Below are 6,518 nucleotides of genomic sequence, written 5' to 3'. Positions count from 1 at the left end.
TTTGATAATCTGTTGTTTGATGAACCGCCCAGCGGTTTGGAGGAGGAAACCTTGACGAACACCTTAGTTGATGAGCCTATGCTAGAGATTTTCTTTAATAATCCATTATATGAGGATGTTGTTCGTTTAGAGAAACAGTCCCCAAAAGAATCTAGTTTTTGTGCTGACATTATGGACACTAGAATCCATCCCATAGCCTTTGATCCATTTGAGGAGATTTTTCACCCTAAGTTTGGGGGTAAAGACGATTTTGGCGATCGTCAAATATCCATGATCGAAGTCCCTAACTTGGGACTCGAGCTGTGTGCATCTAGGATATTACTTGAGTTTCTTCAAACTCTGCTAACCGACCCTTCAGATACCGTCCAAGAGGAAACCCAGTTCTTAAAGATATTTCATTCGGTTAAACCCGTTATCATAGACACTTATATAGAGCCCAAAGAAACACCCCATATAAATCTAGTTTCCTCAAGGAAATCCCTAGATCAGGTTATACTCAGTCTGATCATTTTTCTAATCCAAGATGGTAGTCTTTCATTTGTGTCTGCTCTATTTGATTCCGAGGACTCGCAGCTATTTCAGATATTAGTATATGACTTTGGAAGGTGACAATCCTTTTTGAGGTATTTTATGTCTGGCTGAAGACTTTAAACTTAGCACTTCTTGGGGGTAACCCATTCTCATGCAACACGGTAATATCTTTCTTTAACTCTTTTGCTTCAAATGGTAACCGTTTCTCCTTGTTCATGCTTTAAATATTATCATTAGAACATTGAGGACAATGTTAGATTTAAGTTTGGGGGTATGGGAGAAACTTTTTAGTTGCAATTATTAAACTCCAGATCCTATAAATTTATGCATATTAAGGTTTGCACTAACCAATCTAAGTGGATGGGAACATCTTGGTTATAGGAGTTGAGGAACCAATCTGATTAGATGGAAACATCTAAAGAGTCTATTCATAAAAGCACAAAGCTCAGGTAATAGATTTAGAAAAACATGGTAGTTTCTCCATATCTCGTGATGGAAACATCTAAAGAATCCTGATCACTTCTTCTTCTTTTTCTCTTTTGTTGTTACCAGTGCTAGGGTGAAATAGAGTGATTGGGATATGAAAAATAAAAAATGAGACCATACCATCAGACCAACCGGAATAAATTCAATTAAGTCAACCACTGGAACCCTTGTATATGCCAGTTGTGTTGACCTAAAGTTAGGATTATCGACTACTGGTTCCTTGTATATGCCAGTTTTGTTGATATTAGTCAGATCGGTATCTCAGTCCATTAGGATAGGTTCACTTTAGTCAACATCTACGTTTTTTCTCTTTATCCATCTTCTGAATCTTTCCATGTGATTGGTTGACTCCGGTTATGATGTATAAAAACTATCTGAGTAGAGCTCTGTGACTTCTATATGAATTTTAGTATGCTTGATTGCAAACTCGTATACAACAATTGGAATTTCGCATCAGGGTACTTCCTCCCGTAATCAATAAGTATCCCAACCAAGGAGGTTCTTTAGTGCATTCCAAGGTTCTGCATAGATAGCTAGGGTATGGAGTAAAGGTTTTGTGGTACACCTCTGGTAAACCCTCCCGAGATTAAATCCGTCACTAGGGACACCTAGTGAGTTAGGATTTTATTTTCAAGATTAGTTTTGCTCGAGGACTAGCAAATAATAAGTTTAGGGGTATTTGATAGACACATTTTTGTGTCTGAATTGTCCTCAATGTCTGTATTGTTAGTGCTCGATTTTATACTTATTTGGTTATTTTATGTCTTTGTAGGTATTTTTAGAGAAATAAGCTCTTGCGGCGAAATTGGCTCAAAAAGTGGTGTTTTACACCATGGGATAGAGTACTAAAGACACCCCAGAAATGCGCCGGAGGAACCCCAGAAAAATTACTAAAGGCACCCCAAGAACAGTTGTTATTCGCACCCCAGCATAGGATAAGAGGCAACCAGTTTCCTTCCCAAATTCAAATTCCAAAATTGGCGGGAAAGTTTGGTTATTTACTGGAAGATTTGCCAATCGAATTTTGAAGGAGTTTCAGGCCGATTCAATGGCTGAAACTCACTGGGTATCTTCTTTTGGGCTAAACAGGGATGATATGGAGCTTTGTTTCGATCCAGTTGGGCTAGAATCAGAGTTTGAAGAAATCAGGGAGTACGTGGAGGATAAAGGAGACGTGTATTCACGGAAAAGAAAAACACGAAATTGTTGAAGTCTCGTGTGTTGTATTGAAGATTAAACGTGTATGAACCGTTTTTGGAGTGTGATGAGACACAACAGAGTCGTGTTGAATTTGAAAAGGGAAAGAATCATAAGAGTTTTATTCCCAATAAAATAAAATATTCACGTATTTGCAGCGGAGGAAAGAAAGAATTTCGGGAGTTATTACGCTTGATTCTCTTATCCTGTGGAGTATAAATAAGTTGCTTTGGTGTAAGAGAAAAGTGGGAGATATATGAGAGAGTTTAGAGTAACAACAGAGGAGATGGATCGTGTTGCAGAGAAAACTTTTCTGTTGCTGCTGGGAAGAACACGAAGAACATTAGACGCCGAACCAACAGTCGTATTTTCAATAGAGAACGACAGTTTATTGTGGGTCGTAGTATACCGAAGACTAGTGCACTTCGTATTTATCGTTCTTTGTAACAGTGTTTTGCAACAATTAAACGTTGCAAACACCCGATTTTCATCATTTTCTCCATTTCATCATTTGTACACCTCCTTTGAGCAATAAAATGAATTTTGAGTGTGTTTCCATCAACATGATGAGATAAACCCAATCCTCGGGGAGATGGAGGAAGTTGTTGTTTCGGTAAAAGTGATATATCTTTATTTTAAATTAATTATAACAATTCTATTATGATTTTTGCATTGAACTAAAAACGGATTATGGGATTTTGATTAGTTAGGTGTATTTTCTCTTGATGGTAGGTTTTAGTTCAGGGATAGATTTATAAAAACCTGCATTTAATGTGTCATCACTCTGCAAAGAACGAAGCCATGTAAAAGTGACGAGTGTTCAACCTCTTCACTGACGCATTTATTGATAAATTCAATATATTCACATGAAATTTATCCAGAATGGTGCATGTAGCAACAATCCTAGATATTCTGTAAATTTTGGCACATTGCCTGTATTATTCGGTTAATATAAGTTTCTTTGAATGCTTTATGTGCTATGTTCCACGGCTAAACCCTTAATGTTGATATGACATGACAATTTATGTTCACTCGCAGCAGAGTAGCACGAATTTCCAAGTATCAAGGATAAGGCCTTTCATAAATATTTAATCGGAAAGCATACTTCTCTCTGACAATGAACTTAAAGAACTCTGTGTCAACACATAGAATTGAATCAATTTTTTGATAATTCACAAGATTCAGATATTACCCCGACTAATTTGCAAAAATTAGGGTTTTGCACCCTGCGCAGTATATTATACCTTTCTTGTCGAAAATTAACCCTAGACGAACTAGTTAAAAATCCGCCATGGATTAGTAGGTGCAAAATCCTACCCAAAATAAGAAAACAAGGAATAAAAGGAGTCGCGGAATAGGAGCAGCAACAAAGGAAGATGTGGCCATGCCATAGGCCAGCTGACGCTACTTGCAAGTGGCCACACCCCATGTTGCTCGACCGACCCCTATTTCCTGTCGACCAATCAGGTCGCCTTAAACCCCCCACACGCACATGAGTTTTGAATGAGACCATACTTGCCGGCCCTATTTCCATCGACCAATCAGGTCGCTTTAAATCCTCCACACGCACACCATAAGTGTGTCCACGCCCGCGTTTGGCTGGCCCCCTCTTTAATCGATCAATCAGGTCGCTCTAAACCTGCCACAGTATTAGAAGACGCAAAATTGCGCCAGATGGTCACAACGCCAAATTGGATTTCCAAAGTCATGCCAATGCGCTAATTGGCATGCCAAACATGGAACTTTGCCACAGAAGCATGCCGAACATGGCAACGTACCATAAATAGCGCGCCAACGTGCTAACCCACTTCTTGTTCATGGGAAAACGCCATAACATATTCTAATTAGGGTATTCCAAACACGGCTCTGCCTTAGTGGCATTAGTCGAATCTTAATTACCAGTCACGGACTCGCGTCCCAATTACGCCAATTTGGCCCCACAACATGCCACGAGTCATGTGGGACCCGACAAACCCTAAAAATGACGTCATTTTATAATCACTTGTGGCCATCCTTGCTCCTGTGGTTATTCCCATATTATGGCCTGCCATAATTCCTTTAATGTGTCCATGGCACCGATTGCATAAAGCGCCACCGTGTCACATCCATGCCACACGCGCTAATTAGGGTTTCAATATGCCAAACCCTAATTTAGGTAAAGTTGCCATGCCAACTAGGCCAAGTGATTCTCCTAAGGCCTTAATTTTAATATAGAAACATGGCAAATGTTGACGGAGCCATATTTGGGTCTAACACCAATATGCCAAAATAGCTGCCACGGCTACGCCAGGCGCCACTATGCCACTGGCATGCTGCTATCCCACAGCTACACCAGGCGCCACTATGCCACTGGAACGCCGCTGTGCCACTGATATACCTTAAATACGCAGTCATACCATTAACATATGCCAATGGCACCACTTTTTTATGGCAATGGAAGTGGCCATAATCAACGATCACCCTTTCTCATAGGCCACAATCTCAGCCATCCAAATTCACCACAGAATTGACAGGCCTATGACAATTCTTAGGAGACCGTCCAATACAAGCCTAATAGCATCACATGCTATTCTCCTGCGGCAAGTCTCCTGACTTTTAATTTCCACACATAGAAATCTGCTACACGTTTTCCACGAATACTCGAGACATCGAACATGTCACAAACTGGGGGATACTTACCCGGGTATTGGTCTGGCGGTTTATAGCATGCGGCGTGCAACACGCATATTATAAGAAAGTGTCATAAAACAGGGTAGTTAGTTGAGACAAGAAGTAGTGAGTGTAAACTAACACGTCTACTTCATAGTGGGAACGTGGTTTCTGGCATTTACACACGACCCCACTTCTCCATCACTCAATCATTCCCACTTTATACGAGATCAGAGTGTGTTCAATATGACTTGTATAAATAGGTTTTACCTATTTCGACCAAACAACAACAAGTTTTGGTTAGAACAACAACACAGTATCCAGAAAATATAAAAGAACTGATAGCTTACATTCCGCAATCCAGATACAAGTCATAAAACAACCATACCTTCAGAATTAACCATTCAGGTCTCAACACCTTCTTCGCTTTCGTCCCTAATACCAACCCTTCTCCTTCACTTTGTGACCGGAGAAAGACTAGAATGACCATTTCTTGGTTTGGGCCAGGATTGTACAGATTGATCTCTCGAATCTAAAGTACTCCCGTGCAGTGCATTTCTTTTAGGTTTAGATTTGTTTCTCATCCACACATCCAAATTTACCAAAACCAGCAAAAAAAGCTTTTACCAATAAACAATTGGCGACCAAAGTGGGAGATTAATATCTCGGTTTCATTTTTCAATATCAATTTCAAGATGGTAGAGCTCAGGTCCGGCTCAGCAACAAATCCTGATGCCTCCGGCGCTGAAAACGCCCTTGATGTTAACATTACTTCCAGTAACATCAATGTACCACCTGTCAGCATGATCAACACACCAGGGGCGTAGGAAGTGTTCCCTAAGGCGTTGCACCTTCGATCACCAGAGCCAAAGACGTTGCCGCCACTCCCAATGTTTCTTTAAGTGTGACGCCCCCATTTGTCACTAGAGATGCTACCACTCCACCATCAGGATGAGATACCGGAGGATCCAGAAGAGGCCAACCCCCTATTACCATTATCGATTTAATGAAGAGACATGAAGTTCTTGCCAAAACTCAGACGGACATGGACACAACTCTAAAGGAGCGAAACAATGAACATCCGAATGATTAGTCAAGGGATTAAGAATTCGGGCGTTAGATTATAGAAGAATGTTTCAATGATTGAAATGTGGAGTTGAGAATCCACCTATGGATATAAGCATATAGTGTGTTCTCACATTAGTGTATAAATCCATGTGCCGAAAACCAAGTGTGTGCATATGTGTTCATGCGGTATTGGTGAAGGAGACGGGTTGGGTACGCGTACTGGCGGAAGTTCACATTTGTGAATTTCCGCTGAGGTTGGAGTTTACGAACTCAAAACCAGTCACCTTAGGTATGCGTAGTGGCGGAACTTTTTTACCCAAAAAATTCTGCTGAGTTTTGTAATTAAAACCAACTCAAAATTCAATAGCTAAGGTATGCATACCCGCACGCGTACCCAAGCTGGTTATTTATCAAATTAGTAGTCATGAACTTAAAACAATAAATTATAAGGAATGTAATCTTTGCAAACTGTAGCTATATTGTTCATGAATTGATTCAAATCAATCGAACCAATTTTGTTTCGGTTGTGTCTATGTATAAAGACCTAAGCAATTGAACAACTCTTGAACTAGTTATGAGAAAAATGA

Source organism: Papaver somniferum, unplaced genomic scaffold (assembly GCF_003573695.1).
Source record: "Papaver somniferum cultivar HN1 unplaced genomic scaffold, ASM357369v1 unplaced-scaffold_96, whole genome shotgun sequence".
Taxonomy (NCBI): Eukaryota; Viridiplantae; Streptophyta; class Magnoliopsida; order Ranunculales; family Papaveraceae; genus Papaver; species Papaver somniferum.
This window is presented reverse-complemented; position numbering follows the sequence as displayed.